Here is a 7,377-nt window from a genome sequence, read left to right as displayed (position 1 = left end):
ATATGTAGCATTGTGTTGGTGGCCTTATTGTATGGTACATATATCAAAGAGGAGAACACTGAAACTGCATGTACTGAATCCTTGGAAGAATGGGATCATTGTTAACAAGATCTTGTTTCATGCCATTTCCAACAACGAATGATTCATTCTTCAGGCCAATGCACACAAACACATACTCAATGCCTGACCCAGTTTCATAAGTACATATACATCACTTGATTTCTCTACAATTGATTACTGTGCACTTGGGCACTTTTCGCATGTTATTCATTAATTAATTTATTTAGTGTGTTAGTTCTATACTGCTAAATATAATAAAACCTAAGTGGTTCACATATAAATATTAAAATCACATTTAAAATGCAATATTAAAAACTATTCCAATTAAAATAATAGTACGGAGCAATACAAGGAGTAGGAAGATGGAGCAGCATGATTAATTTAATTATAGCCCAGAGAAAGTCTGGGTGAACAAGTATGTTTTTAGGAGGCGTGTGAACAATGCCACATTTTCTGCCTCCCAAACTGCATGGTGAAGGGGTTTCCAAAGGATTGGTGCCACTACTGAGAAGGCCCCCCATTGAGGTATTATTTGCCAATATTCTGTTAATTTCAGAATGACAAGAAAGGGCTCCTCTGACAATCTTAAAGGTTGGCTGGGTATATATATGAGAAGACAGTCTGCTAGAAATCCTGGTCCCAACTTGTTCCGGGCTTTGTGTGACGATAACATAACCTTGACCATGGCTCAGTAACTAATAGGCAGCTGGTGCAATTTTTTGTTTGTTTTTAAAGAAAGACATTATGGGAGCATGGCTGGGTGTTTTAGTGAGCACCCTAGCTGCTGCATTCTGCCCTAGCTGCAGCTTCTGAACCAGGCACAAAGGTAGCTCCACACTGAGTGTATTATAGTAGTCTAATCATGAGGTTACCATCATATGGATCACCGCAGCTAGGTTATCTCTATCCAGGAATGGGCATATTTAGGATATCAACTGAAGTTAGTAATGGGTGCTTTGGGCCACCATGGTCATCTAGACCTCCAGTGATAGAGAAGGATCCAGGAGGACTTCAAAACTACGTTCCTACTCCTTCAGAGGGAGTGCTACCCCTTCTAGGACAGACAGACAGACAGACAGACCAAGTCCTTGACTTGGGGACTGCCAACACATAGAGTCTCTGTTTGGATTCAGCTTCAGTTTATGATTCCATTGTGTGGCGAGGGCCTTGACAGGATCCCCAGGTCTTTATTTTTTTAAAAAAAATCCACCAGAGCATCCAGGAAGCCCTTGGATCCCAGAAGTCCAGTAAAGGCTGGTGGCTTCGATTTTGTTGGGGCTGAGAATTCATTCAGGTTATAGTCAGAACCAGATTGAACTCTAAAGGAGCTCTCCAAGATGCTGAACCCATTTGGCGATGGAGGTCAGCACCTTGGATAGCTCCTTTGGAGTTCTGGTTGGTTCTGACTGAAACCTGGAAAGGATTCACTACCCCACTGAAATCAGAGCCCCACTGAAATCAGAACCATCAGTCTCATTGTGTCCTCCTCTGGCTGCCTCATTCCCCCACATTTTTTAATTTGTATTATATGCATCACTGCAGCTGCGAAGATACAGATAATTTTTTAAAAAAAGATGGGAGGCATGGCCCCATTCCTCTCCTCCCCCCCCTTTTTTAAAATAAACTTTAGAGTGGCAAAATTCGCACTTGTGGTCCTTTCCGTGTCGAAGCTGGGTGCCTCGACGCTGCATTCAATGCAGGGCCAAGTGTTTTGTTCTGACCCAGGGAGAAAGAATGAAAGACTTCTGCACACAGCAACCCTGCGGTGCGCAAAATGGAGGAGGAGAGGGGAGTGGTGCTCCCTTCTTGCCCTCCTTCTGTCTCCACTACTGTGGCAGCAGGACACCAAGGGCAGGAAGATTTAGAACCCTTTACTCCTACCCCCAAACGGATTCCTCCAACCTCCCTGGAGAACTTGTCTACACATATAGAAACTGTGCAAATGTAGTTTCCTACATGCTGAGCGTATGAACCAACACCATTGAAATGCATAATGTTAGAGTTAATGTGAAGTGAAATTCATGTATTTATTTATTTATTTATCATATTTATACCTGCTCCTCAGCCAAAAAAGGTTCACGGAGTGGCTTACAATCAGTTAGACAGTCCCTGCCCTCAGGTTTACAGTCTAATAAAGACATGACACACAAGGAAAAGGAGTTCAGGAGGGAAGAAGGAAAAGAGAGAGAGAGAGAAAGAAATTAAGTAGACCAGCAACAAGGCTGATGTGATTGTCTTGCTCCTGAAGGAGAGGAGTCCAATTGGAGCAGGCCCTAATGTTTCCTCCACCTGCTCCTGTCCCCTTGCTCTTTCTTCTTCCCCACAGGGCCAAGATGACAGTTTGTCCTGTGCGGGCGGGAGGGAGGGTGGGTGGAGTCCAACTGGAGCAGGCCCCGCTGTTTCCTCTGCCTGAAAGCTTGATCTGTGATGCTGGATGTGTGATTGCCCATTCACATGTGCAAGCCATGACTTGCTGTGTCAGCCATCTAGCGATTAACTTGCATGTCTGGACAAGACCTTGATGACTTGCAATTCAAAATGTGGGAGCTGACCCCACTGAAAAACACTGTTTGATTTGATATGAAAAGTAGTATTTGCAAATCATCTCTTGGATTCATTAAGTGAGGACTATCCATGTGCAAATAATATAGATGTGCAAAGAGCTGGAATGGATCCCAAAGATCTCTTAGCCAAAACTGCTGCCTAGTGGAATGCTAGCAAATTCTATGTGAATTCAGTCTGCATTAATACCATATTCCTTTGAGCATCCTCAAGAAAGAATAATTGTCTGTTGTAAAACTATAGAATATCTCATTGTTATGCTACTATATTTTGCCTAACAGATATTTTAGTGAAACTTTTTTTTAAAAAAGTCACTTCCTTTTCCCTAACAACTGCCTGCTAGCTGGGACTGGTTGAAAATATTTAATATGAAACCATAAAAATGAAACAGTATTAAATGTTACAGAAATATATGACATCATGCAATGGACAAAATTAAAATAGAATTTTTCTGCCATGAAAATAGGCATGATTGTGATTAGATTTAACTGTAGGAGAGCATGCAGTAGCAGGGTTTTTTTTAATCATGCAGTATTGCATTTGCCTTAATTCTTATTAATAAGATACAAAACTCATTAACACTATTAAAAATCTAATTATGTCAGTAATTTTCATCATGTCATATATGAGCAGTTAAGTAGTGATATTTGTTTTCTGTAATAGGATTCTAAAGTCTAATTAAAAGTCTTTCTTTTGTGGTTAAGTGGGATGAGCCTTGATGGAGACCAGGACATTTTTTAATAGCAACAGACAGCTTATTTCCACATATATTACATTTCCTTGTCAACTCTTTCTTCTGCAATGTCAAAGATATATAGCGGAGCATGGGAAGAGGGTGAACTTTGGAACAGCCCAAACATTTTGTCCTATCTCAGGTTAGGGAAAGTCCATAAAAATGGCTTAAAACAGCCTTCCCCAACCTGATGACCTCTGGATGTGTAGCAGTGCAAATGCCATCATTACTAGGGCTGTGTATCGCCTTGGCCCAAATCCCCAAATCCAAGCTGAGACAGGCCAATTCACATACCTCAGTCTGAATCCGAGGTGGTACCAGGTTGGCCCAAGGTGCCCCAAGGCCAAAGCAGATTGGTACCAAAGCCTCAGGGCACCTTGGGCCAATTTGGGCTGGTGCTGGGCCACTCCCCACCATCCACCTGCTTGCTTGGGATAGCCATCGCAAGGCCAGCCATGAGTCCAGGTGAGTCCATTGGACACACTGAACTCACTGCATTCTCCCTCCCAACCCTCCCCAGTCACCTCCTGCCACTGGGACTTACCCTCACATGCGTCCTCTTCTGTGAAAGCTGAGCTATGATTTAAAGGTTTGCAGGGGCTCTCTTTTTTAATAGCTCTATGGCCACAAACAATGGTGTCTGTAAAGGGGTATTTCCCTTAGTTTACAGCCATACAGCTATTAAAAAAAGAGAGCCCCTGTGATATTTCTTTTAAATTGCATCTCAGCTCTCAGGGAAGAGGATGCACATGAAGGTAAGTTCCAGCAGTGGCTCTGGGTTTGTGGGGAGGGAGGGAGTCAGGAGTCCCATGGACTCCCATTTGGCCTTCCCCCTGGCTTTCTTGGGTTGCCTGCCAGGCAGCCAGCACCCAGGAATCCACAAAGGTCAAACCACCTTGGGGTGGGGGTGGGGAGAAGCAAATCTCGCTTCAGTGCCAGGTGAAGCAAACAAGCCATGAGGTGGCTCAAGTCAAATCAGGGCCATTTCAAGTTGAATCGGTACCTCTGAGGTGAATTGGGGGAGGGGGCTCAGCACAGCCATAATTATAGCCAAGGGTTGCTCCAAACAAATATCAATCTTTCCTTTTCCTGGCCCCAGAAATGATCACAACATAAATGTTCATGCCTGGCCTGTCAAACAGCAGCCACTACTGCTGAAAGCTTCTCTCTCTCTCTCCCCTGCCCCTCATCTCAGAAGTCATCTCAATTACCAGAGGCGTGATCTCTACCTGCCTTATCTCAGTTTGCCCTAGTGTTCAATGCTAGTCTGCAGAAAAAGCCAGGAAACCTCTCCACAAAATGTCAATCTCACGTAATGGCTTTGTCCTTAGTTCACATGTGTAGATCAATAGTACCTGAAAATGTAGTTGCCAGTCATTAGAAGCCATATGTTTCTAAAACTTCACAGGTAAGGTGTTACTGCTGCAGAGAATCCTTGGGCTTGATTAGAAGTTCCTCACTCTTCAGGACATGCATTGATGTTGTGATGGCAGCAGTCTATCACTGAGAAGAAGCAACTTGTCTACACCTGTCAGCAGACAATTCAGATTTTTAGTGATTTGGATGGATGGATGGATGGATAGATAGATATTGATTCAACCAGGCTCCAAGGAGTATTGAACACATGTATTAGACCAGGGCTGGAGAATCTGTTAGCCCATGGTTGTTGGGCCACAATTGCCATAATCCACAGTCATTAGTGGCTGGCCTGAGCTGTTACGACCCAGGAGTCCAGCAATGAAATAGACTCTGATGTTGATGATTCAGTGATGCCAACAGAGGAAACTCCAGGTTCAAGCACCACTGTAGAACCTCCAGTGACCCCTGACCCTAGCTCCAGCACTGGACAAGCACCCTTGTCTACAAGAGTCCCACAGCCTAGGGAGACAATGTGCCAACACCAATAATATGTCAGGCATGAGCTCTTGGAGAGACAGAGGAGTACTAGGCTACAAGCCGGAGGCCTGTCTCTATAAGACTTGCAGTCTGAGGGAAAGGGTGGAGTCTAGGACCATAACATAAAAGACTTCAGTTTGACCTCAGACTTTGTCTGAGCAAGTTGCTTACTAGGAGCTCTTTTGGGTGCTGTGATGGCCTGCCTTGACCTTGCTAATAGCTGCCAGGTTTTGAGCCTTGTGAGCTTTTCTTGGTCCAAAACAGGACATGAACTTGAGGAGAGTTGCAGTCAACAACATATGGAGGACCACAAATTTCCTACCCTGAACTAGACCAAAGCATATTATATAGGGTGACCATATGGAAAGGAGGTGAGGGCTCCTGTTTCTTTAATAGTTGTATAGAAATGGGAATTTCAGCAGGTGTCATTTGTATGCATGCAAGCACCTGGTGGAAGTCTGTCTTCATGACAACAGTTAATGCTGCAGGGACTATGCTAGAGTGACCAGATACAAAAGAGGGCAGGGCTTGGCTGCTGCAGCTTTAACTGTTGTGATGAAGAGGGAATTTTACCAGGTGCTGCATGCATACAACTGACAACTGCTGAAATTAACTTTTCTATACAACTGTTAACGATACATGAGCTCTGTCCTCTTTTTCATATGGTCACCCTAATATTGTAGGTCCCTGTATATGAGGCCCACTTTAATGAAAGCAAGTGGAACTGCATTTTCAACCAAGCCTTATTCTTAAAGAAAACAACCAGAATTCAGGACTCAATCTGAGCCCAGTCTTCATCTCAAGCTGCCAATTTAGCAGCAAATGAATCATTATTACATCAGATAAAGTATAAACAGGGGTTTAACAATAGCACCAAGAAAAGTTCAATTAAAATGTCACCCCACTGGAGATTATAAAAAGCTATATCATATAAGTAACAGCTGTTATTGTTGGGGGGGAGTATGTACTGTACATAGTACATGTAGATTATGAACTGAAACATGAATGAATAGCTTTTCATAAGAGGCCTTCTGCACTTAATTAACTAATCAATTTTCAAGAGCATGAATAAATGTTAATAGCAGAAGTTTAATGCCTGTGCATAATAAATAAACTTAAATATCACTGGCATATATTTTGAAACTTCAAAGGAAGCAGAAGAAAAAGGGAATCGTAAAAGTGAACAGTTTGAAAGAAAATGAAGTTTAGGTGACCTAATTAAAGGTTTTTCCTCAGCAACAGAAAGACATCAAAGTATTGCTTCTGAAGTCCCCCCCCCCCCACACTCTCTCAAATAAAAAGATTGCATTAATTTCAAGGAATGAGTCAGGGAACTGCAGCCGTAGGAGCACTCGGTCTTTCTATGTTTCTGTGGCAACATGGGGAAAATGATTGCTAGTTTATCATTAGAATGGCCAATTTGTGTAAGAGAATTTATTTTTCATTTCCTCCTCAGCATTCTTCTATTCATTCAGAGAGCCAAAAGAGAGACCACTCAGAATGTAACATGTATTTTCCACAACTGACAGCCAAGTGTTATGTGCTGGATGTGAACAATACAGTTGCTTGTTTTATATTGTTCTTACCTTAATGGACTGATGATGAAAAAGAAACTTCAAGAAATTGCCTGTGCAACTGTGATTCAGAACTGCCTAATTGCTACCATCTTCATAGCCACGGGATCAGTTTTTGGTTTCCTCCTCAAGTGGCTACTTTGAAAACATGAGAAAAATGCACTCTCCTTATCCTAAAGATGGATAACATGAAATAAATTTATTGCGGATCTAAACTAAGACATTGGAAGAGTATGTCCACATATGTCTCCATACACGGAGAATGAGAAGCAACATGTGTGAACAAGCTCTTCGAACATGTTTGAATGATGAGGAGTGAGCATTAAGTGTTAATTAATTAAGTGAGCTAAACCCTGACAATAGTGGAGATGTTCTCTTGTCATCAGGTATCCATGAAGTTATGTAAAGGACTTTAAATGCATCTCTGTATATAGATCTGGAACTTACTCATGATGGTTTATCTAAATTGCTTAAATGTTGCTTTCTTCTACATATAGGCTAATGTGTCCCATGATGGTTGCCTGTTGGAATTTGTGGGGGCAGTGATGGGCT

The sequence above is a fragment of the Elgaria multicarinata genome, chromosome 3 (assembly GCF_023053635.1).
Source record: "Elgaria multicarinata webbii isolate HBS135686 ecotype San Diego chromosome 3, rElgMul1.1.pri, whole genome shotgun sequence".
Lineage (NCBI taxonomy): Eukaryota > Metazoa > Chordata > Lepidosauria > Squamata > Anguidae > Elgaria > Elgaria multicarinata.
This window is presented reverse-complemented; position numbering follows the sequence as displayed.